Genomic DNA, 26,081 nt, shown 5'->3' on the forward strand with positions numbered 1-26,081 from the left:
TCTTCTGCGGCTTTGCTCCACGTCTCCCTGGTCTGCAGACCAGGGAGACGCGGAGCAAAGCCGCGGAGGACCCGAGCGGCGGGACCACGGCGCGTCCTGGTCCCGCCGCCCGCGTCTCCATGGTCTGCTGGGGGGGGGGCGGCGCAACTAGTGCACCCCCCCAGCAGATCAGGGTTTCTCAGGATGCCTGTGGTAGAGCAGCTGGGGCGCTTCCGGTTGGTCCCGCAGCGCCGCTCCTCGGCGCTACTGGACCAACTCGGCAGCACCCCAGCTGCTCTGCCCCAGGAGTCCTGATTCAGCCGCTGCTGATCAGTTTCAGCAGCGGCTGAATCAGGACGCCTGGGGCAGAGCAGCTGGGGTGCTGCCGGGTTGGTCCAGTAGCTCCGAGGAGCGGCGCTACTGGACCAACCCAGCAGCACCCCAGCTGCTCTGCTCCAGGTGTACCCAAATCAGCCGCTGCTGAAACTGACCAGCGGCTGACTACAGGAAGCCCAAGGAAGAGTTGCTCTGCCCCGGGCTTCCTGGAATCAGCCGCTGATCAGTTTCAGCAGCAGCTGACTTGGGGACACCTGGAGTAGAGCACCTGGGGTGCTGCCGGGTTGGTCCCCGCATCGCTTAGGAGCGGCGCTGCGGAGACCTACCCGTCAGCGCCCCAGCTGCTCTGTCCCAGGCGTCCAGATTCAGCTGCTTTTGAAACTGATCAGCAGCTGATTCCAGGAAGCCCGGGACAGAGAAACTCTGCCTCAGGCTTCCTGTAGTCAGCCGCTGGTCAGTTTCAGCAGCGGCTGAATCTGGATGCCAGTTCCGTCTTAAGTACAAATTCGACTTAAGTACAAACCTACAGTCCCTATCTTGTACATAACCCGGGGACTGCCTGTATAAAATTTGTTAGTCTCTAACATGCCATAGGACTACTTGTTTTTAAAGTTACAGACTCATTAGACAGATAGGGAATGTAGTGTTGTCAACTCCCATAATTTTGTCATGAGTCTCATGATCATAATTTTCCTTAAAGCTCCAGCTCCTAGATTCAAGTGGATATGTAATGATTTCAGCCTTCATTCTCAAAATGTAAGTCTAGCCCTTGTGAGAGAGCTCCAATATGCGACCCCAGTGTAGCCTATAAGCTCAGAAAGAAGGCAAATACAAAGAATGCCAGATCTATTTTTTTACATAATCTCATTGTTTTAAAAACAATCTTATGATTTTTGGGGAGCCTGACTCATGATTTTGGAACATTTGTGGTTGGCAATAATGTGGAAACTCACTAGAAAAAGATATCATTTTAAGACAACAATCAACCAAGCCCTTCCAAACAAAAACACAGTGGAGTAACTATGTCCCCTAAAAGCAAACCCCATTTCAGTTCGCATAATTGGTTCAGCACAATTCCTTTCAATTACCATGATCAACAGACAAATAGCACATCTGGAAGGAATTGCAAACTAATCATTAACAGGTGTGAATTGAGGTCTGTTAGCAAGCAGTTTCCACTGTGTAACTCTTTGTTCTCTGCAGGTGCTTCTTAATTAGTGATGGCTCTGAAGGACAGAACTTCAAATATTTATCTAGATTTTGAACATCCCAAAAGTCAGTGTTCCTTGCACCAGGTCATTATAAAGAAAGCAGCCATCTGCAAACTCCAGTTCCTGATGATGTTTCTGAACAACCTCACAATTATGGAAGACTGAGGTTCGGAAATGGGTCCTGAATCACAAAAAGAGTAAATATTCTGTAGTGTGAAACTGTAGTGTATCTCTTTCTCTCTCTCTCTCTCTCTCTCACACACACAAATGTACACGCTCACACACACACGTACACACACACCCCCCACACCATTGTCCCTGGTTCACCATAGGCTCCCTAGAGCACAGTGGCCAGCACCAGGTGCCCCAGAGGGGATGGATCGAAGACAATGATCAAGCGATTTGTCTCCTGCCATCCCTCTCCAGCCTCTGACAAACAGAGGCCAAGGACACCATTTCTATCCCCTGGCTAATAGCCTTTTATGGACCTAATCTCCATGAAATTATCTAGCTTCTCTTTAAACTCTGTTATAGTCCTAGCCTTCACAGCCTCCTCTGGCAAGGAGTTCCACAGGTTGACTGCACACTTTGATTCCGTGTCTTTTGAGCAAGCTCATTATTTCAAAATAGATTTCAAAATAACGGGCTCACTGTTCTGACGTCTCTGTAACCCATGTTCCATGTTCCATGTTTCAGAATAGCAGTTTTGAAATTTGGCGCTGTCTAGACAGTGCCAAATTTCTAATTAAGCTATTTCGAAATTAGACTGAAATAAAATACGCAATTTGCATAGCTCAAATTGCATATCTTATTCTGAGCTAAGGCTGCAGTGTAGACACCCCCTAAGATCCTCAGCCTCTTTGCTCTCCAACTCCTACCCCTCCCTCCTGTACCCCTAATACCTGCACTGTGACCCCTTTGTCCCAAATGTCTGAACCTTCCTCTTGTGCCCATATCCCCTGCACTATTCCTCCTTTACTCCTACCCCGCTGCATCTCCTTCCTGTATCCATGTGGGAAAACTGACCCATTTGGATGCAGAAAGCTGTGGGCATTGCTTATTACTTCCACACTGGACTGCTGCTCCTTTGTCTCATGCAGGCAAGTAGTGCACAAGGAAAGTAGGGGGAGGACAGCTGCTGATGCCTCAGCATAGCCCATGGGGGAAGTGACCTGAATGCAGGGACACCTGGTGTTGTGTACTGGGACAAGAGGGAGAGAGAGGGAGAGTGTGCGCACTGAGGGTGTGTCTAAACTACATGGCTCCGTCGACGGATCATATAGATGAGTTTACTAGACATAGCAAAATGAAGCGGTGATTTAAATAATCACTGCTTCATTTACATCAAAATGGCCACTGCGCTGTGCTGATCAGCTGATTGTTGGTGCAGCGCGGTTGTATAGACGGTGATCAGCTGACCCCAGCACCCTTTGTCGTCAGATCTCTTATGCCTCGTGAATCAGCTGATCGGCACAGCGCAGCGGCCATTTTGATTTAAATGTGTTCAGGCACAAACATTGGAGAGCCACTCCCAAAGAGAGGCAGCAGTACACACAGATCCCCAATCCCATCCCCCCAGCTTGGAGGGATGGGAAAAAAAAACATGACATCACTTCCCTTCCTCACACCTGCAGACAGTCCTGTCCCAGTCCAGAGTGGTCAGAGGTAGCTCCAAGAAGAAAGGGGGCAGAGACAGGAATAGCTGTGGCTGCACGCATGAAGCAGGGGAAGAAAGGGTGCCCCTGCTTTGGAGGAGTCACCTGGCTCAGATGGCTGGTCATTCTATCGCACCCTGGAAGCTTAGGTGTCCCCATTCCCAGCACTACTGTTTACCTGCCTGCCTGACCTCCTTTGGCCATCACACCTGCCCCTGATTTCTTTTTTATTTCTCCTCTGTAATCATTTGAGTTCCTAGGCTCAGTGGATCCTCCTACAAGCTTAGGATGGCCCTTTGGCCGTAGGTGTGCTCACACCTTCCCACTTCCTTGGAACCTAATAGGACCTCTGTCAGCACAGCTGTACCCAGCAGATCAGGTGAAAATCCAAATCATGCTCATGGTGTCTTCTTTGATGGGATGCCATGGGTGGGAGCCCTGATGACCCACCCCAAAGAGCAGACAAGCCACGCACATGTGAGTGGCTTACATTTACAGTGAAGAGATGTTATTAAACTGATGCATTACCAATGATTCCTTCAGAGAAAAAAATAAAATGTTATTGGCATTTTTTTTTTAGCATCCACTGTGAAATTTCCAACCACGTTGCAGAGCTAACCGAGTAATGGATTGAGAGCAGCCTAATAGAAATTGCCTCTTCACAAGAAGAAAACATACTTAGAAGAACGCCAAAATAACACACACACCCATACACACAAAACAGATTTCCATACAACAAATTGAAGAATCTTTGTGGCGTGCAAAGACTGAAGATGCAATTCATGTGCTGTGAAAAAGCCCTTTCCTAAGATTCTAAATTTTGTGCTTGATTATCTGTGGAAGGAAAGACAGTAGAATGTGTGTGTGATAGAGCACATCTTGCAGGGTGAGAAGGAGAGCCAGTAATGGGTGGGAAACTACATGATCTAATCTACAGATAGCACATTTCCAAATGCCAGAGTCTCAATTATGCTGAATTCAAAGCAAAATTGAAACTCTGACCGTACCTACAAATCCCATCCTATCAGCATCTATCCAAATTTGCTTGAGGTACTTTCTAAATAAGTAATATTAAATAAAGGATTTGGGTTAAGTTACATTTAAAAAAATCCTGCTCTGGTGTTTTTTTATACCAAATGGGGGTGTGATGGGGTGCCGGGCTCCGATGCAACGGAGGCCTCGGCCTCCCGCACTCTCTGACCCCCGGCAGGGTCGGGGGCCAGCTGGAGCCACGAAAAAGGGGCTCATCTGCACGGGGGGGATTCCCCCTGCCAACTCTGAGCGGGATCATGGCACGTGTATTCTGGCTAGGCTGGGGGAGCCGGCTGGGCAGAGACGCTGGCTGACGTCATCAGCCCGTGCCCCAGAGAAAAGGGGACGGGGCTAGGGTTGGAGGGGGATTCAAAAAGCTGAGATGCCAGCCGGGAGGGGAGGAGGGACCGGAGAAGGAGGAGGGGGCAAGGGACTGAGGACAGGGATCCGGGAAGGAGCCCACGCCAACTCAGGTGGACCAGCGTGCTGCGAGCCGAGTCTTGCCCCGGAGAAGAACAGACCCTGAGCCGGAACCTGGAGAGAGGTAGACCCTGAATCACATCCGGCACCACCATGGGGCCGGCATGACGGCCGCCCGAGTCATCGGGTAACTGTGGGAATGCTCGGAGGGCAGAATGGCCTGAGACTTTGAAATAAAGAGCCCGGGTGGAGGGGGGTGTAGCCAGACAGGAACCCCCCTGTAACATCCATCTTTGCTTGCCTGGAGCATGCAGGGCATACAGAGCAGTAAAAGACTTGAACAGAAGGCCCAGGATGCTGTGACCGTGAATGGCTGTAAACAGAGATATGCCAATTGCTGACCAAGAGGCTGCCGAGGAGTGCCCTTGACTGAAACCCATATTGATACGAACACACAGCCATCCGCGGGGGGAGGAGTCTCTCGCCCAGTAAAAAAAAATGTCCAGTACTCACAATTTAGTTCTCTCTCTTGCAAGTGTAAATTAAGTTGAAACTTGCTTGTAAGAACTGACGCCACAAAAACGGACCAGTACAATTTGGCATCTTAGATAAGAAAGAGGATACGGGCGCCTATGGGTATAAAGATGGGTCGAGCAGCATACTTACTTTGAGTGTCAATCTACCATCTATCTGCTGGTCAGGTTAGGTGTTTGACCTCCCGAGGTTCCACGGGGACGCCCACCTCGTATTCGTCTTTCCTAGGAATTGAGGGACTGGCCCTGGCTTGACCCACTGGAATTGAGAGGCAAAGAACGGGGTAAAAATTTTACCTGGATGTGGTCCTTTGTCTTAAGTGTACACATAGATTTAGAGCTCTTTAAAGATTAAGCTGTCACTTGGTACCATTATTTCTATTTTCTATCTTTATTTTCTTTGTAACCATTTTTAAGATCTATATTTGCTAGCAGTTAAGAAATAGAGCAACAGCCATTGTAACCATATGATTTATAAGCTTGTTTAATAAACCTGTAACTGTTTAAGCTTTAACCTGACTCCTTCAGGTGCTGTAACAGAACCAAGCACAATTTAAAAGAACTTCAGCCAATCATAAGGGACAGATATAGGAAGAGCTGGGATGTTTTGGATTGTGTCACTCCGAGGTGACAGATCCGTTGGGGCATTTCTCAGTCTTCCCTAGACTGCCCGCTGCAAAGGGATCCTGTATCCTAGCAGCTGAAATCTGAGATGTAATAAGCTCTTCCTATAAACTCTGGGGCGTCTGTCAGCCTGTTGGCTGCCCTCCGCGACGGGACCCCGGTCCTAGCAGTAAAGTCACGGACGTTAAACCTTTTCTCAGTAACACACACACACACACACACACACTGCCCTGACCGTTGGCTGTCAGGGGTGACTTTGGGGGTAGGTGACCCCGATGATGATTGGGCTGTAAGCCTGAGGGGGAGCCCGAACCTTGACAGGGGCTTATACCATGGACACTCTTTTGTTAATGTATCTTGACATCTTTTAACTCAGTACTGCAAACTGTAAAAGGTGCTTTAAAAATAGTCCAATAGTTTCCACAGCTTGTCCTTCAACAGGGGAGTCTTGTGGGAAATGATAACAGCCTCGACGCTGAGTCATGTTATTTACAAAATACATCTTTTCACTGCATAGGGCTCACAGTGACACTTGGGGGGGGGGGGGGGAAATGGGAAATGAGATGAAAACCTTGGTACATGAATTATGGAAGTCAATGAAACTACACTTTCCCCCCCTAAAATTGATCTTAGGTGTTGGTGGATTGTAGTTACTTTTCTCTGAGTTCTTCAGTGATAGACAAATACCTCAGCATAACAGTGTTTCTCAGAAATGTGAAAAATCCAGCCCCTGAGGGTACATCTATACTACATGGAAGAGCTATGCTGCCACGGTTGATATTCTCACCAAGTCAAATTCAAAAGGTGCCCCAATCAGCACTGGTATGCTTCCTCATGAGAAGTAAGGGAAGCCAATGGGAGCATTTGCTGCTTAGATAGTACAGAAATGCGATTTAAGATACGTTGACACCAGCTATTCAATTTACATCTCTGGAGTTGTGCATCTTACTTCGATCTTCTGCGGCAGTGTAGTCCAGGCCAGAGAGACCTACCCACTACCGCTTCACTACATCAGTAGGTGAACCATTTTAAGTGTAGACTGTGACATGGAACTTAGTACTCTGTGTGCTGTTGAAAATATACATGATAGCCATTAAGATTATGTCTACATTGCATCTGGGAGTGAGCCTTCCAGCCAGAGCAGCCAGACATGAGCTAGCAGGGCTAGCATTTTGTGGCGTCAGTGGAGAATTTGCCCTTACCTCCTGACCTGAAGCCTATCCAACTCCTTGGGATAGAGCTTGAGTGACTACTTTCAGCCACCATCAGTGCCACAACATCTCCAAGAGCTAGCATGAGCCTGCCTTGTACAAATCTGTTGCATGCTTCCAGTTGCAGTGTAGACTATATAACCCTGTTTGCTCAAACAAATAAAGAGGTAAGTATCAAGTATTGGCTGTTACACAACAGTATACTACTTTACAGGCCCTCATAGACTATACTGTTTCAGCTGATGAACTCTTTTCCCCTCCTAGCAACCAATAGTTGTTTCACATTAGCTAGGCTAATTGACAACATGTTTACTCACTGCTAACAGTGGTAGATGAACAAACAGATTTCAAACCCTAAAAAGGCCTTCTGTGTTGACAATAGTTTTAAGAGACTTGAAAGGTAACAATATGTAAAGAAATGATGACTAACACTATTTTATGATAAACCACTGATCAGTGAGTGCTACACATCAGTATCTGTGCCTGATCTAAAGAGGATATGAGTTGGCAACACCTACCAGCAAGGACATGTAGTTTTTTCACTTAAGTTACAGAGTCTCCTCGCCTTTGGTTTGGGTGCCCCAGGCTTGACTTCTAGTGATGATCAAGATTATGGTAATGGCCTTGTCAGGCCGCCACTCCCCAAGTTGTCCCCCACCATGGGTGTGTAGCCCAAGGTCCAGTGTGTTTCAGCAGCAGCCCTGGGAACTACAAGTTGTGGACTACAAACTGTGGCATGTTGGGAGAACTTCCTCGTTCCTTCCAGTGTGCCCTCTGCCCCCAGCAGGGTCTCAGCAAGGACTGTGCTAGAAGCAGCACACAGGCTGCATGCTGAGAGAAGGGGCTGCTGAACTGTTTTCCTGTTCTATGTTTTTTACAGGTAGGACCAGAAAGGGCTATAGAGCACCATGCGAGGAGTTTAAGTGACACAAAGGGAGAACCCGGACTTGGTTATGTGGGGTTTAGTTACTGTGGGAGTTGGAACATGTGTTCCAAGGGGGCTGTGTTGTGTGCTGTAAGCCCTCTGCCCCCAGCAGGGTCTCAGCAAGGACTGTGCTAGAAGCAGCACACAGGTTGCATGCTGAGAGAGGGGGCTGCTGAACTGTTTTCCTGTTCTATGTTTTTTACAGAATAAAGCCTGTTCCTGGTGATTTGTCAGAGTGGGTCTGGTCTGAGGTGCACTCACACATACACAACGCAGAGCACACCAAGCAGCCTCAGGCCTAGCCCTCCCCCCACAGTGGTGTAAGAAGTCACAAGCTTCCCCTATGCTGAATAACCTCACACTGGGCTAGCCAACAGGAGGGGTTACAGGTGCATCTCGGGACCGGCTCCTGTATTTCTCTACTCTGTGAATGGAATCTCCCCCTCGTATTTGGGCAACCAATGGCACTACTGGGAGGTCCCCTTCCATGAGGGTCCTCCCATAAACCATCCTCTTAATGCCCAGCCCGGGGAAGCCTTTAAGGGGGACTGCTCCCTTCCTTATGGCATCAGTACCATAGTTCACTGTTCCCCTTCCTGGTACTACTGTTTGCCTTCATGGCGTGCTACCTCAGTGGCTTGAAAAAGATCCCTTGGGGAAGGGAGACTCGGGCCCACCCTCTCTCCAAGTCTTGGCCCAGGGCCCTAAAGATGGAATCAAATTAGCCTCCTGTCTTGGCTGATGGGGCTTGTGCCCTCAACGCATCAGCCCACAGGCCTCCAAACTAGTCCCGCCCTGGGCCACATCCTTCCCCCTATTTCTCTGCAGTGGGGTACCCCCAGACAACTCATCCGTGGTCCCCTTCAACCACCTTTCCTCTTGGTGGCTGGGGCTCTGCTTGTGCCCCCACCTCTCCACGTCCTTCCTTCCCTCTCCCGGAGGCTTCTCGCCCTTTTGAATTGGGTGCGCCTCCCCCTTCTTCCCACACCGGCATCTGGGAGCGCACTTCCCGATGGCAGGCTCCACCCCCTATGTATTCGGGGCTGGCCGGCATGACTGTGCCTGATGTGTCGGCCTCCCCTGCATTTGGGCCATCCGCTGGCATCCGCGGTGCTGGCTTCTCGCCCCGTGTGGTGAAAGTGCAGGGCTTGGCTTCCCTGTCACAGGCCCTATGAAATTCATGGTCCATTTTGTTCGCTTACATGGTCATAGGATTTTAAAAATAGTAAATTTAATGATTTCAGCTACTTACATCTGGAATTTCATAGTGTTGTAATTGTAGAGGTCCTGACCCAAAAAGGAATGGTGGGAGATTTGCAAGATTATTGTAGGGGTAGGGTTACATTACTGCTACCCTTATTTATGTGCTGCTGCTGCTAGTGGTAGTGCCTTTAGAGTGGGCCAGTGGTTGCTGGCCAGGAGACCAGCTGCTGGCAACAGTGTCATAAAAGTCAGTATGGCATAGTGTGGTATTGCCACCCTTACTAGAGCATTGCTGTATGCAGAACTGGGCCCTCCGTCAGCAGCCTCATACTCTGTCCACCCAGCTCTGAAGACAGCAGAGCAGAAGTAAGGGTGGCATAGTATGGTATTGCAACCCCTCTTACTTCTGTGCTGCTACTGGTGAGGCACCACACTGAGAGATGGATGCCTGACCAACAATCACCATTCTCTGGTGTCTAAGCTCTGAAGGCAGCAATAAAGTAAGGGTGACAACACCACAGCCCCTCTTAAATAACCTTGTGACCACCATCCCAAATCCTTTTTGGACAGGATTCATAATCTGAGAAACACTGGTCTTTCCATGAGTAAAAGTACAAAAAAGATCAGATGCCATGGGAGAAGACCAGGTTTGCAGTCTATGATATGCTTTTCATAGTCATAAATTTGGTAAGGCCATAATTATGGTAGTTACATTACCATGACAATACATACTATTTCTCCCTCGCTGTGAAGATTGTCTACAGTTCAGCGTAGGGATCCTGTAAAAATAATTTCTTGAAGGACTGTAGGAATTTTAAAGGGCAGCTTTTGTAAATGTTTTCCTCGGTGGCATCTGGACAGAGCCTAATATTTCCAGACAAACTCCCCTATATAGCTGCAAAGCTAACTAATTTTCTTCCTTCCAAACATTCTTTAATATTCTCTTTTGCCATAAGGCCTATAAAAAAAACATGACAGCAAGCAGCCTGCTGGTGTGGCAAAACAAATTGTTATCATGATGATAGATTCATAGAAGATTCTATGATCCTACAAGATTGGGGTTGGAAGAGACATCAAGAGGTCATCTCAAACCAAGACCAACTCCATCTAAATCATTCCAGCCAGGGATTTGTCAAGCGGGGCCTTACAAACCTCTAATGATGAAGATTCTATCACCTCCCTAGGTAACCCATTTCAGTACTTCACCACCCTCCTAGGCTATGTCTAGACTGAAGGCTTCTTTCGAAAGAGGCTCTTTCGAAAGCATCTTTCGAAAGAGGCTCTTTCGAAAGCATCTTTCGAAAGAGGCTCTTTCGAAAGAGAGCGTCTAGACTGCACGGAGAAATTTCGAAAAAGCGGCTTGCTTTTTCGAAAGAAAGCATCCAGTGAGTCTGGATGCTCTCTTTTGAAGAAGCCCTATTTACATTGAAGAATGCCTTCTTTCGAAAGGCTACTTTTTTTGAAAAAACCCCTGAGTCTGGACACAGCCCTAGTGAAATATTTTTTCCTAATATCCAACCTGGACCTCTGCAGTGCCACTTGAGACCATTGCTTCTCATTCTGTCATCTGTCACTACTTAGAATAGCCACTCTCCATCTTTTTAAGATCCTCCCTTCAGGTAAGATTCCCCTCCTCCCACTTTCTTCTCTTCTGCAGACTAAATAACACCAATTTCCTCAGCCTTCCTTTATGTGCCCCCTAATCATCTTTGCTGTCTCTCCAAATTGCCCATATCTTTTCTGTAGTGGGGAGCCCCAAACTGGAAACAGTACCCCATGGCTGTGTCTACATTGGCAAAATTTTGCGCAAAAGCAAAACCTTGCCGCCTGTCTACACTGGTCGCGAGTATTTGCGCAAGAACACTAACATTGTAATGTACAAAATCAGTGCTTCTTGTGCAAATACTCTGACGCACCCGCTCAGGGATAAGTCGTCTTGCGCAAGTGTTCTCCGCAAGAGGCCAGTGTAGACAGGTAACATCAATTTCTTGCTCAAGAAAGCCCAATGGCTAAAATGGCCATCGGAGCTTTCTTGCGCAAGAGAGCGTCTACACTGGCACGGATGCTTTTGTGCAAAAGCAAATCTTTTGTGCAAAGGCACATGCCAGTATAGATGCTCTCTTGCACAAATATTTTTAACGGAAAAACTCTTCCGTTAAAAGTATTTGTGCAAAATCATGCCAGTGTAGACGCAGCCCATAGGTGCATCTAGACTGGCAAGATTTTGCGCAAAAGCACTGACTTTGTAATGTACAAAATCAGTGCTTCTTGCGCAAATACTTTCACGCTCCTGCTCAGGAAAAAGCCCTCTTGTGCTTTGCACAAAAAAGCCCTGATGGCTAAAATGGCGATCGGGGCTTTCTTGCACAAAATTGTGTCTAGACTGGCCATGGATTCTTTTGCGCCAAAGCATCCATGCCAATCTAGGCACTCTTTTGCGGAAATACTTTTAATGGAAAAACTTTTCCGTTAAAAATATTTCCACAAAATCATGCCAGTCTAGACGCAGCCCATATGTAAACTCACTAGTGCTGATTAGAGGGTAATAATCACTTCCCTTGATCAGCTGGCAATACTCCTATTAATGCAGACAAAGATGATGTTAGCCTTCTTGGCAACAAGAGCACACTGTTGATTCATATCCAGCTTCTTGTCTCACTCAATGCACTTGCTGAGGGTGGATGGACTCCATCCCATTGTCCAGATCATTACTGAAGAAGTTGAATAAAACCGGCTCCAGAACTGACCCCTGGGACACTTTGCTTGATACCATCTGCAAACTAGGCTTTGAGCCATTGATCACTACTTGTTGACCCCAATGTTCTAGCCAGCTTTCTATCCATCTTATAGTTCATTTGTCCAAGCCATGTTTCTTTAACTTGATGACAGGTATACTGTGGGAGACCATATCAAAAGCTTTGCAAAAGTCAAGCTATGTCATATCCACCACTTTCCCCATATCTACAAAACTAATTGTCTCATCATAGAGAACATTGAGGTTGGTTATGCATGTCTAGTTCTTCTTGACTACATGTTGACTATTCCTGATTACTTTCCTCTCCTCCGATTATTTCAAAATGTATTCCATGAGGACCTGCTCTATGAGTTGTCCAGGGGCTGAGATGAGTCTGTAGTTCCCCGGTTTCTCCTTCTCCTTCTCTTATTTTAAAGATGGACACTCCTCTGCCTTTTTCCAATTGTCCAGAACTTCCCCCAGTCAACATGAGTTTTCAAAGGTAATGGCCAACTTGGATGCATTAGATCCAGCTGCATGCCCACGTTTTCTAAATAGTCTTTACCCTGTTCTTTCCTCCTCCCATACTGCGCTGTATAGTGCAGCAGTCTGAGAGCTGACCTAGTCTGTAAACACTAAAGCAAACAAAACATTGAGTACTTCAGCTTTTTCCACATCATCTGTTAGTAGGTTGCCTTCCCCATTCAGTATGGTTCCCACAATTTCCCTGACCACCTTCTTTGACCACCTTCCCTGACCACCTTGTTGCTAGTAAACCTGTAGAAACCCTTCTTTTTATCCTTTGCATCCCTTGCTAGCTGCAACTCCAGTTGTGCTTTGGACTTCTTGATCATCTGTCCAACTTTCCACTTCTGGTAAGCTTAAATTTTGCATTTAAGCTTGATAAAGGTTTCTCTGTTAAGCCAAGCTGGCGGCCTGTCATATTTGTTATTCTTTCTGCACATTGCGATAGTTTCTTCCTGAGCCCTCAATAAGGCTTCTTTAAAATACTGCCAGCTCTCCTGTACTCCTTTGCCCTTCGTGTTAGTCTTCCAGGGAACCCTGCCCATCAGTTCCCTTTTGGGAGTCAAAGTCTGCTTTTCTGAAGTCCGGGGTCCGTATTCTGTTGTTCTCCTTTCTTCCTTTTTTTTAAGGATCATGAACAGATCCATTTCATGGTCACTGCTACCAGGTTGCCACTTATACTTCCCCTACGAATTCTGATTAGGGTTGGCTCATTGTTTCCTTGTACTCTCCCATATGTCTGCTTGCATATGTTGTCTCTTATGTTATAGTTAAATTGTAAGCTATTTGGGGCAGGGATTGACCTTTTGTTTTATGTTTCTACAGCACCTTACTTGTTCATTGGTGTCTTTCTCTATGTCTGGGGCTCTTAGGCTGTGTCCAGACTCCATGCCTCCGTCGACGGAGGCATGTAGATTAGCCAGATCGGAAGAGGGAAATGAAGCCGCGATTAAAATAATCGCGGCTTCATTTAAATTTAAATGGCTGCCCCGATCTGCCGATCAGCTGTTTGTCGGCAGATCGGGAGAGTCTGGACGCGATGCCCCGACAAAGAAGCCTTTCTTCATCGACACAGGTAAGCCTGGTTTCACGAGGCTTACCTGTGTCGATGAAGAAAGGCTTCTTTGTCGGGGCATCGCGTCCAGACTCTCCCGATCTGCCGACAAACAGCTGATCGGCAGATCGGGGCAGCCATTTAAATTTAAATGAAGCCGCGATTATTTTAATCGCGGCTTCATTTCCCTCTTCCGATGTGGCTAATCTACATGCCTCCGTCGACGGAGGCATGGAGTCTGGACACAGCCTTAGGGTATGTCTACACTACCCTCCTAGTTCGAACTAGGAGGGTAATGTAGGCATACCGCACTTGCAAATGAAGCCCGGGATTTGAATTTCCTGGGCTTCATTTGCATAAGTGGGGCGCCGCCATTTTTAAAACCCCGCTCGTTCGAACCCCGTGCAGCGTGGCTACACGGGGCACGAACTAGGTAGTTCGAACTAGGCTTCCTAGAATGAGGAGTAACGGTAGTTCGAACTAGGAAGCCTAGTTCGAACTACCTAGTTCGTGCCCCGTGTAGCCGCGCTGCACGGGGTTCGAACCAGCGGGGTTTTAAAAATGGCGGCGTCCCGCTTATGCAAATGAAGCCCAGGAAATTCAAATCCCGGGGTTCATTTGCAAGTGCGGTATGCCTACATTACCCCACTAGTTCGAACTAGCGGGGTAGTGTAGACATACCCTTAGGGATTACAATAATGCAAATAATAAACAATAATATTAGCCAGATGCCTCAAGTTAAATAAAAAATTCAGTGCTCTTTTATAGGTGGCTAAATCATTCGCTCCACACAGTTTGTGGCAGAGCTAACAATTGAATTCTGATGTCTCGTGTTACCATACAAAGCACTTACTGCAAGATCATCACACATGCTTCCGCAGCTAATAAATTGTTTTAATATCTTTTTAGTACATGGTGATCCGGCAAACACTCACCATACATAAATAAATACAATCTCCAAGGCAAATGTATAGGACTGTTAAGGTTAGCACACAGAATTAATGCCAATATTTGTATCCACTCAATAGGAGAATAAGAACTTTGTCAGCATTGATTGTTAGAGTGCCATTGAAATCTGCAGGGTGTTCTGTGAAGTCCTGCACAGACTAAATATAAATTAAAAGTACATACAGACTTTAGTCTCCAGCTGGTGAGTTTTGTTTTTATTTCCAAAGCTTGTCATATGCTGAAAACTTACATTACAACCAGTTAATGATTTAATGGCAACAAATAAGGCATTTCTTCAGAGCTCATAAAGCCTCAGGATTAGACAGATGCCTGTCAGGTTTTAATAAAACTTCCCAACACCTACTGGGCTCAATTTCATACCTCTTCAAATAATCTGATAAAACACTAGCAACAAAAAGAGAAACTGAACAAGCTTTATAATAGCCTTGTGTGTGCTTAAAATAGTACAAAACAGTAATCTCATAAAGACACCAGTTCATGAAAAAAATCTTTTAAAAATGTTTCATAAACATTGACTTTGAAATATAGACACAGGGACAGAACCACCAGTATGGTGCATTCCATTTGGGTTTGTGCAGAGAACACATTCTGGCTATAAAGCCTCATTTATTATATCCGAGAGCAGTGCTTTTTTTGTGATGGTACTGCCCGGTACGCAGTACTGGCACCTCCAGTCAGAGCTTACCTGGAAAAAACGGAGTGTTCCAGCACCTCTGTATGCAAATGTCTGACAGTCGGCTGTGCCACGTGTCTTAAAGGGGCCACGTCTCTTAAAAGGGCAATGCGGCCTCACCCTGCTTTTTTTTTCTCAACAACTTTTTCCCCTGGAGTACTGGCATTTTTTTTTTTTTTTTTTTTTTTACAAAAAAAACCCAAAACACTGCCAGGGAGTATCACCCCAATATAAGAGCCATCCTCTGGGAAGGTGGTACTGATGTGGGAGCTCTTACAGCACTCCAAATCTGTAGCAGTTTAGCAGTGGATAGAGCATGGCTGGAGGAAAGGGGGGGTGAGAATCTCTGTTTGCTTATGACTTTCATGATGAAAAGGATTATCCAGTTTACCATCCCTGATAAGAGGAGGTAGTATGAAATAACAGGAGTAAAGGGAGGTACTGAAAATCGGATAGATAAGACATTTGGGAGCATCCCAGCTAATAGCACTAGGATGGTCACTGTATCATTCCTCTGAAGGATGCAATATGCACCGCTTCTGTCTTGTTCACTTTAAAATGTGCATGGGGCCACATCAGAAACTCATCCTTTGCCTCCTTTTTGAGGTTCTTGGAATCCCAAGACGTGCTAGCAGATAGCACTTCCTGTAACCAAGAATATCCAGAGTGTTGTTATGATTCTCTCTTGCAGAAGAGCACAAAGAAGGTATTGGCATCCTTCCTCATTTACAAGCATGCTTTTGCTGCTAGACTTATTTTGAGAGTGAGTGTAAGTCTGCAGTTTGTGAGAGGTGCAAGCACCCTGATTTGCACTTGCTCTTCAAATCTAGGTGCAAAAAATGGAGGTTCAGATTTTGCAAGAACAAACTGCAAATAATGGATATTTTGAAAATTTGCCCACATTTTGTAAATAATTTCCAGCATTTTGTAAAGTAATGTTGGAAAGGTTAGATACTGTCAGCTTTTTTCCTCCTGGAAATTGTTCTTGAGCACCCATGAGATGACAAAAGTTTCCCATGGCAATTTCAACTATTTTTAAGTGTTGTCCAGTGTTTCTTATGTGCTTGAGTTTGTTTGCAGGCTCTTTGGGGGCATGGGCCTTCTTATTTAGTCCCAGAGCCTGAAAAATCTACCAGTGCAGCATGGGATTTCATATTCTTCAAAGAGAATATAAACTTTCTTAAAAAACTCTCCTTTTCTGCAGAACACACAACATTTCAAGACTGTATGGGTATGTCTACACTACCCCGCTAGTTTGAACTAGCGGGGTAATGTAGGCATACCGCACTTGCAAATGAAGCCCGGGATTTGAATTTCCCGGGCTTCATTTGCATAAGCGGGGAGCCGCCATTTTTAAAACCCCGCTGGTTCGAACCCCGTGCAGCGCGGCTACACGGGGCTCGAACTAGGTAGTTCGAACTAGGATTCCTATTCTGAACTACCGGTACATCACGAGGTGTACCGGTAGTTCGGAATAGGAATCCTAGTTCGAACTACCTAGTTCGAGCCCCGTGTAGCCGCGCTGCACGGGGTTCGAACCAGCAGGGTTTTAAAAATGGCGGGTCCCCGCTTATGCAAATGAAGCCCGGGAAATTCAAATCCCGGGCTTCATTTGCAAGTGCGGTATGCCTACATTACCCTCCCAGTTCAAACTAGGAGGGTAGTGTAGACATACCCAAAGTTATATAAAACATATAGTGACAGTGTATGGAACAAGGCTAGCCATTATTGGTACCATTTAACAACTTTATTCTCATTCTTTTATTTAAAATACCTTTGATTCAGGTACTAAAGGACTGGCTATCAGCATGGTGTTTTGGTTAAGATCCAAACTAGTATTGATTTGATAATTTGGCTGGCCCTTTGGGGGATCGCAAGTGCATTTTGTATAGTGAATAGAGTTTTAAGCAATTTCTTACTTAATCTATTTGCTGATTGTGAGTCAGAGACTGAAATCAAATGAAGATGGCTCTCTGTTATTTTTTCAGCTTCTTGATAACTATTCCAGGTTTTGAAAACCAAAAATGTAAACACCGTATAGATTTAAGCAGGAGGGTTTATTACACACAGCACTGGTGGAGTGCTACCTTGCCACTTCTGCTCAGTGAGCACTGCCAAGTAAATAATTACATTAGACTATATAAAGAGCTGATGGGAAGAGGGAAGTGATGGGGTGGGCGTTCACCAGCCCCTGTTTTGCTCAAGATCCTGTAAACCTAATTTTTTGAGGAATAAGGGATCTTGCACAAAACGGGGTTTTTCCGACAAATGGCCCTGTCTACACAGGGCTTTTTATCGCAAAAACCTCTTCCACAAAAAGGATCAGAAATGAATATGCAAATGAGAGTGCCAGATTTGCAAATGAGCACTCCATTTGCATTTCCTCTTCCGAAAAACTGCCACAGTGTTGATGTGGCCTGACTGTTGGCCAGAACTCCTTCTATTCATCATAGCCACTAAATCAGGAAAAGAAATTAAGACTAGATATTGTATTCGTGTGTTACAAATCCCCAAGATTATCAAGGTATTAGTAATATATTGAGGAGGCAGTACAGTTTACACATGTACTGTTTTATTTCTACTTGTATGACACTTAGTATTGAATGGAAGGACACTGCAGGGATAGTGAAAACATGACTCTCTCTAATTGCTCCCCCAGACCAGAGTTATTGGGTTTCTAGGACATTTTTGAGACAGACATTTGTTTTCCCTTTCTTCTATAAACAAAAAGAAACCCAAGATCTGGAAAGGCACCAATTACAGTATTTTATGGGAATATAAATCGTTCATTTTTAAGGTGATGGAGTGCAAAGAAATTGCTTTTTCCTTTTAGTATACTCAACTGCCCCTCTCTTATTAATCAGATCACTTACCAGTTTAAGAAGTGCTGGAAACATATATTCTGAAGATGCCTCTTGCTAGCCTTTATTGATTTTGTTGTGACTTTAAGTGATTGCTCATGCACATTAACATAGGAGACAAAATAACGTGTAGATGTATTATATGCTGTTGCGTGCTTCATCATGTCCACTAAATGTTCAGGTCGCGAGACTGACATGGATTGTGATCCACACAGCTTGCATTGTATATTCAATCCATTAGCACCTGGATATTATCACTACTGTATGCTCTAAAGGTAAAAAATCAATTTTAATATAGTTACATTAGCTCCCACTGTCTATTAGGAGCAGACAGTGCAGTTGGGAGAAATCAATAAAGTCCACAAAATATAGAAAATATATAATTAAGGTTGTAGGTAGCTCTGGGGATTGATAATGGGTTATTAGAGCCCTCAATTATTAGGTCACCAGTCCAGACTGGCAGTAATGACCAAAAGTTAATACTATCAAATAGATCTTATTTTAGGGTTGTATACTGTCATTCATTAATTGAATGTAATGGCTAGTGGTGGGACTGATTCAGCACAGCATCAAAGCTGGAGAGGCAGGTCAATGAAAAGAAGGAAAGAGGGAAAGGCAAAGGTATTTAAACCAGACATATTCTTTTTTTACCCCCATTGGTTTGGGGTTTGGTTTAGATTTTAATCTCCTGTATTTTTTAGATTAAAAAAAATGTGAAATTTAGAATTTTGAAACACTTTCCTCTTCCCCTTCTAGTCATCTAGATGGTGAGATAATCATATGCCCACTGTTAGTCAGCCATCTTGTACTGAGTCATATGATTAGAGGAAGTGAGTAGCAGATATTTCTGACTAATTTGCCCAGCTTAAAGTATAGGATGCACCTCACTTAACCGGGACTCTGCTCTGGCCACATTCCTGAGTCTGGACTACAGACTCAAGTATAGGAAGGTCGGGCTGTGGGGCAGGAGTGTGGTGGGGGGAAGCTGGCAACTCATCTGGGAACCCCATGGGGGAAGGATGCACAGGGGCCAGTGGCACAGCAGAGTCCTGCCCTCTCTGGCCGGAAAGGAGCCGGGGTTGGCAGTGGCTGCAGAACTTGCAATCTGGCAGTGGCTGTGGCGCTTTGGCCCCAGCTGTGGAGTTCAGGGTCCAGCAGTGGCTGCAACGTTCCTGCCCCAGCCATAGAACTCGGAGTCCAGCAGTGGTTGTGGAGCTCCAGTCCTGGCTGCAGCCACGGAGCTCTGCCCCCCATGGTAGTTAGGGAATTCCAGCCTGGGGAGCCATGGCCAGGGAGTCAGCAGCAGTGCTGGTCTGGAGCCCTAGGAAAGGGCAGCAGTTTATCATGGGACATCTTGGGAAGGACCTGTTCTGGTTCAGCAAATCCCCTCATTCAGAACTGGTCAGGAGATAGCTAGCTTTTGTCTGTTCTTGATCAAGAAGAGTATCTCGAACCTATATGTTCGGAACTGGTCAGGTCCAGCGGGTGCTGGACGAAGAAGGTTCAACCTGAAACTGGAACGCAAATACACTTTGTGTTTTTTTGCTAGAACTACAGCTGAATTCTACATTCTTTTCCAGTTGGGAATTGCACAGAAAAGTAAAGAACGACCTTTGAGCCTCCCTCTCTCCCTCATCAGCAGTATATTAAAATTAAGAGCATAAGAATGGCTATACTGGCTCAGACCAATTGTTTATATAATCCAGTATCTTTGTCTTTCAGCAACGACCAATCTCAGGTGCTTTACATGACATTGGCTAGAAAGGAGATAGCTAGCTTTTGTCTGTTCTTGATCAAGAAGAGGATTTCGAACCTAGATCTGGAAGTACATATAGAAGCCGTTTTGTCATCTGTGTTTAAACAGAGTAGAACCAGATGGATTTAGGATTCAGAGCCTGCAGTTTTTGAACATAGTGATGAACTGTATCTCCTTTTGATTACTTCATAATCAATATGTTAAATCAGTTCTTCTAAGGGTATGTCTAGACTGTGTTGCTATTTCGGGATATCCAGAAATATCCCAAAATAGCAATGTTGCATCTTTAAAAGTGCCTATTTCCTGAAATAGTGGGCATGCTATTCCAGCATCCCTGTAACCCTCATTTCATGAAAGTTAAGGGATTTGTCAGAATGGTGACTTATTTTGAAATTTGGTGCTGTCTACACAGTGCCAAATTTCAAAATAAGCTCTTCTGACTTAGACTTGGAATAAGCTACACAAGTTATGTAATGCAAATTGCGTAGCTTATTCTGACAGAAGGGTGCTGTCTAGATGCATCCTTAGTCTCCAGGCCACTACTTCAAAATCAATACCCAATACTGAACAGAAGGTCCTCCTTTCAAATTAAGAGACTGAAGGTGTAATATGCAGACACTTGTTCGGGGGTGCATCTTTCAGGGCTACCCAAAGGGCTATCTTGCTATCATGTACTTACAACAACATCTCTTCTGCTTTGTCGTTCCTTAGTGATCTATCTTATGGGGGTACCAGACATTGTTGTTCTATTTTCTGCTGACCAGTATTGCTTCCTACCTCCCTCGACTCCTGCCAGAAAGTTATTACTGGAGACTGGAAGTCAAATGAGGTGCCCTTTGACTCTGAATTGTTTGTACATATGAAACTGATGAAGCAGACAAAATCCTACTTTAAAAAAAAAGTAGTAGAAAAATAGAGTGAAATATTGTGTCTGCTAAAAGATCTTCTCTCCGGAAGTAGTTGGCTATATTGCTACTAATAGTCTGTCTTCAATCTTTCCAGGAAAATAATTGTTTCATAAATACAGTATCTCTTCCTTATAGTCTTTTCTAATCTTCCAGTCTTCATGAATGGTGTTTCACCTTGAAGTGTGCCCTTTATTCACATCAGTAGAGTGCACAGGGCAGTGTGTTAGACATGGCAGCCTACAATAAGAGTCTCTCTTTATAAGTTTGACATGGTGTAAATGTCTTCTGTAAATATTCGTTTTTAAAGCAGAAACTTTTTTTCAGTTGATTTGGCCACATCAAATGCAACTATCCAAAAACTCCACAGGGAAATCAAAGACATTGCTTATAGCTCATTTCTTCCTTGAAATATGCTCTCAATATGCACATTTTCCAACTGTCTTTCTTCTTGTATTATTGTAAGGATGAGTTTCCTAAGGGACGCAACAGGAGTATTACTGGAGTAAATTACAAAGGTACATTATTGATAGTGTCAGAACAGTTGTTAACAACACAAAAAAATACATGAAATTATTCTCCCTTTCAAAAATAGCTAACTTCCTCCTGCTTTATGAAATCATCTTCATGCTGGTAACAGAGATGGTTTAAGAAACCTTAGGACAGGGGTGGGGAACCTTTTTAGTGTTGGGAAACCTTTTTAGTGTTGGGAGTTGCTGACCCACATAAAAATCAGTCAGGGTCTGCATACAAGTGAGAAGGAGAAAGACATTCCTCACATTCACCTGGTGGGGCGTGAGCAGGTGAGTAGATTTTGTATTCTCCTGCTCTATGGTGGGATGGCAGGGAAGGCTAGAGCACCAGCGAGCCCTGAGACTTGGGGTCTGGATCCAGGCAATCCAGGGGTCGCATCCAGCCCCCAGGCCTTAGGTTCACCCCATCCTCCCCCGCCTTAGTAGGTAGTCCGAACAGTCAGAGAAGGCTTTGTATGAATCCACACTGCATGTGACATGGCTGCAGCTGGTCCAACCTCTGACTTGGGCTTGTGGGCTTCAGGATGCAGGGCTACAATTATCATGTGATGTTTGGACTCAGGATTTGGTATGGTCTCTGAAAACGGGTCTGAGAGCCAGAGTTCCAATTTGAGCTGGAACATCTACATTGCAATTTTAGCCCCACAGCCTGAGGCTTGTAAGCCTGAGTCAGCTTATCTAGTCTCTTGGCTACATCTATACTGCAGTGCTATTTTGGCATACAGGAGGTATCCCAAAGTAGCTCTTCTTCATCTTTTGAGAGCGCCCGTTATTTTGAAATATAACGAGCTCGCTATTCCGATGTCCCACTAAACCTCATTCCATGAGGAGTAGGGGATGTTTTAGAATAGCAATTTATTTAAAAATAAGTGCTGCGTAGACAGTGCCAAATTTCAAATTTCAAAATTAGCTTGAAATAAGCCATGCAATAATTGCATACCTTATTTTGAGCTCCGAGTGCAATGTAAGTGCACCCTTTGGGTGTGTCTAGATTACATGTCTCTGCTGACAGAGACATGTAAAATAGGCTACCCGACATAGTCAATGAAGAGGGGATTTAAATATCCCCAGCTTCATTAAAATAAAAATGGCCACCGTGCAATGCCGGCTCAGCAGATCTTTGGCACAGTGCACGAGTTAAGACGCAGATTGTTTGACAAGGGGAGCCTTTGTCAACTGCTCCTGTAAACCTCGTTTGACAAGCTTCCTTTGTCGACCGATCCGCGTCTTGATCCGCACGCTGTGCTGACGATCAGCTGAGCTGGCACAGCATGGCGGCCATATTTATTTTAATGAATCTGGGGATATTTAAATCCCCACTTCATTGACTATGTGGGGTAGCCTATTTTACATGCCTCTGTCAGCCGAGGCGTGTAATCTAAACATACCCTTTGAGTCTTGGTGCTGCAGGGGTTTTATTGCAGAGCAAATGTATCCTTGTTAACCATAAAGCAAGGATAGACTGCTGTAGTTCAGCTACTGAACTTTGACCAGAGTTCTACTTAGGCTACATCTTCACTGCGAGTTCTTCCAGCAGAAAATATGCTAACGAGGGACTCATTAGCATAAGACACTATCTCATTAGCATATTGTTTATGTTTCTTTTTGCACAAGGGGTTTTTGCTCAAGAAGAAGCAGTGTGGATTCTTTTTTTGCACAACAAACCCTTTTTGCGCAAGATCCTTATGCCTGTCCCAGAGAGGCATGAGGATCTTGTGCAAAATGGGAATTTTGCACAAAACCCCCCATCTACATTACTTCTTTTTGCGCAAAAACCCTTTGTGCAAAAAGAAACGGCAGAAAATATGCTAATGAGATTGCGACAAGCTAATGAGTTCCTCATTAGCATATTTTCTGCCAGAAGAACTTGCAGTGAGGACAAAGCCTAATAGGGTCTCAAGTGGGGAGAGAGGAGTGAAATCTTAAAGATTTACTAAATGTTTCCTGAAATTGTATCAAATACTATCAATGGCAGAGGGAGGGAATAAAAAGATCAGGTCACCAGAGTGGGGGCCCTGGTTAATCAGATAATTGCCCAGTCTGCAAGACAATATCTCTTATTTTGAACAAGTGGATTTTTCTTTTATTATAGAAAGATTCTTTTAATGCAATGCAACCTGGCCCTCAAATTTACAAGTGGAGACTTGAGATGCAAAGATTAAATGACGTGGCCAGAGTCGCACAGAGAGTCTACAGCAGAGCCAAAATTGAATTCATGTCTCTTCAGCCCAGTCAAGGTTGCCACAAAGGGAGGAAGGAGAGAGACAAAACCTTCCCCAGGTCTGATCCTAATACGTTCAGTAAATGTTTGTCCCCCCAGTAGTACTGCTGCTGCAGCCACAAAGGCAACTGCTGTGTCTCCTCCCACGGTCCATAGAAAATAGCAGCAGCAGAGAAATTTGGGCTCTGCCTCTCCAGAGCTCCCACATGCTGCCCATGGGGAAAGAGGCATGCTGCCGATGGGGAAAGAGTAATCTCTAGCAGGGCTGAGGAGGAAAGGAGATGCCAAGGAGTTGTCTCAAAGAGTATGTCTAGACTACATGGCTCCGTCAATGGAGCCATGTAGATGAGTTTACTAGACATAGGAAAATGAAGCGGTGATTTAAATAATCGCTGCTTCATTTACATCAAAATGGCCGCCGCACTGTGCCGATCAGCTGTTTGGCGGCACAGCGGGGCAGTCTGGACATGCCGCGGTCGACAAGGGAAGCCTTTGTCGACTGCTCCGGTAAGCCTCATTTCACGAGGCATACCGGAGCGGTCAACAAAGGCTTCCCTTGTCGACCATGACGCGTCCAGCCTGCCCCTCTGTGCCGCCAAACAGCTGATCGGCACAGTGCTGCGGCCATTTTGATGTAAATGAAATGGCGATTATTTAAATCGCCGCTTCATTTTCCTATGTCTAGTAAACTCATCTACATGGCTCCATTGACGGAGCCATGTAGTCTAGACATACCCAAAGAGTGAAGGCTCCAGGTAGGTTTCTAGAGATGGCCTATAGAATAGTCTTACTGCTGCCATGCTTTCTTTCCTGTGCAGCCCTTTCTCCCCCTAGGAGCCTGAACATGGTCACCATCTCCCAGTAATACCCACGGCAATGCTGGGCAGGGCTCATTTAGCTCAGGCTCAGGCATCTGATGAGAGGAAAGGCCAGGCCCTGACACAAGGAGGCATGAGTGCAGAATGAGGAGATGGCTCAGACAAGCACCTATCCCACCGAGCAATTCACAAGAACGTAAGAATAGCCATATTGGGTGAGACCGCAGGTCCATCAAGCCCAGTTTCCTGTGTTCCAACAATGGTCGTTGTCAGGTTCCCTAGAGGGAATGAACAGAACAGAACAGGTAACCAACAAGTAATCCATCTCTGTTGTTCATTTCCAGCGCTGACAAACAAAGGCTAGGGACATCATCCCTGACCATCCTGACTAATAGTCATTGATGGACCTATCTTCTATTAATTTATCTATTTCTTTTAAAAATCCTGTTAAAGTCCTGATCTTTACAGCATCATCTGGCAAGGAGTTTCACAGATTGACTGTGCATTGTATGAAGAAATACTGCCTTTACTTTGTTTTAAATCTGCTACCTATTTATTTCATTTGGTGGACCCTAGTTCTTGTGTTACGGCAAGGAGTAAATAACCTTTTCTCATTTACTTTCTCCATACCAGTCATGATTTTATAGACCTCTATTATGTCCCCCATTAGTCATCTCTTTTCCAAGCTGAAAAGTCCCTTTGGGTATGTCCACACTACCCCGCTAGTTCGAACTAGAGGGGGTAATGTAGTCATCTGCAGTTGCAAATGAAGCCCGGGATTTGAATTTCCCGGGCTTCATTTGCATGAAGCCGACTGGCGCCATTTTTAAATGCCGGCTAGTTCGGACTCCGTGCCGCGCAGCTACACGCGGCATGGACTAGCTAGTTCAGATTAGGCTTCTAATCCGAACTAGCTGTACACCTTCTAATCCAAACTAGCTAGTCCGTGCCGCATGTAGCCGTGCGGCACGGAGTCCGAACTAGCCAGCATTTAAAAATGGAGCCGGCCGGCTTCATGCAAATGAAGCCAGGGAAATTCAAATCCTGGGCTTCATTTGCAACTGCGGATGACTACATTACCCCCGCTAGTTCGAACTAGCGGGGTAGTGTAGACAAACCCAGTTTTATTAATCTCTCCTAATATGGCAGCCATTCCATAACCTAATCATTTGTATTTCCCTTTTCTGAACCTCTTCCAATTCCAATATATTCTTTTTGAGATGAGGTGACCACATCTGCATACAGTATTCAAGATGTGGGCGTACCATGGATTTGTAATGAGGCAATATAAAATTTTCCCTGTCTTATGTTTCCTCTCTTTCTTAATGATTCCCAACATTCTGTTTTCTTGTTTGATTACCACTTCACATCGACTGGATGTTTTCAGAGAGTGATCCACAGTGACTCTAAGATCTCTCTCTCTCTCCTGAGTGGTAACAGCGAATTTAAACCCCATCATTATATACGTTTGCATTAATTAATTTGCATTTATTAACATTAGATGTCATCAACCATTTTATTGCCTACTCTGTTTTGTGAGAACTTTTTGAAGCTCTTTGCAGTCTGCTTTGGATTTAACCATCTTGAGCACTTTTGTATCCTTTGCAAATGTTGCCATCTCATTGATTACCCCTTACTCCAGATCACGTTGAGTAGGATTGATCCCAGAACAAGACAAGGGGGGACAGCACTGGTTACCTCTCTCCAATCTGAAAACTAGACATTTATTCCTACCCTTTGTTTCTTTAGAGGACCTTCCCCCGTATCCCGTGACACCTTATCTTACCTAAGTGCCTTTGGTGAAGGACCTTGTTAAAGGCTCTTTGAAAATCTAAGTACACTATGTCCTCTGTCCTTCATTATCCATATGCTTGTTGACCTTCTCAAAGAATTCTGATGGATT

Source organism: Pelodiscus sinensis, chromosome 3, assembly GCF_049634645.1.
Source record: "Pelodiscus sinensis isolate JC-2024 chromosome 3, ASM4963464v1, whole genome shotgun sequence".
NCBI lineage: Eukaryota > Metazoa > Chordata > Testudines > Trionychidae > Pelodiscus > Pelodiscus sinensis.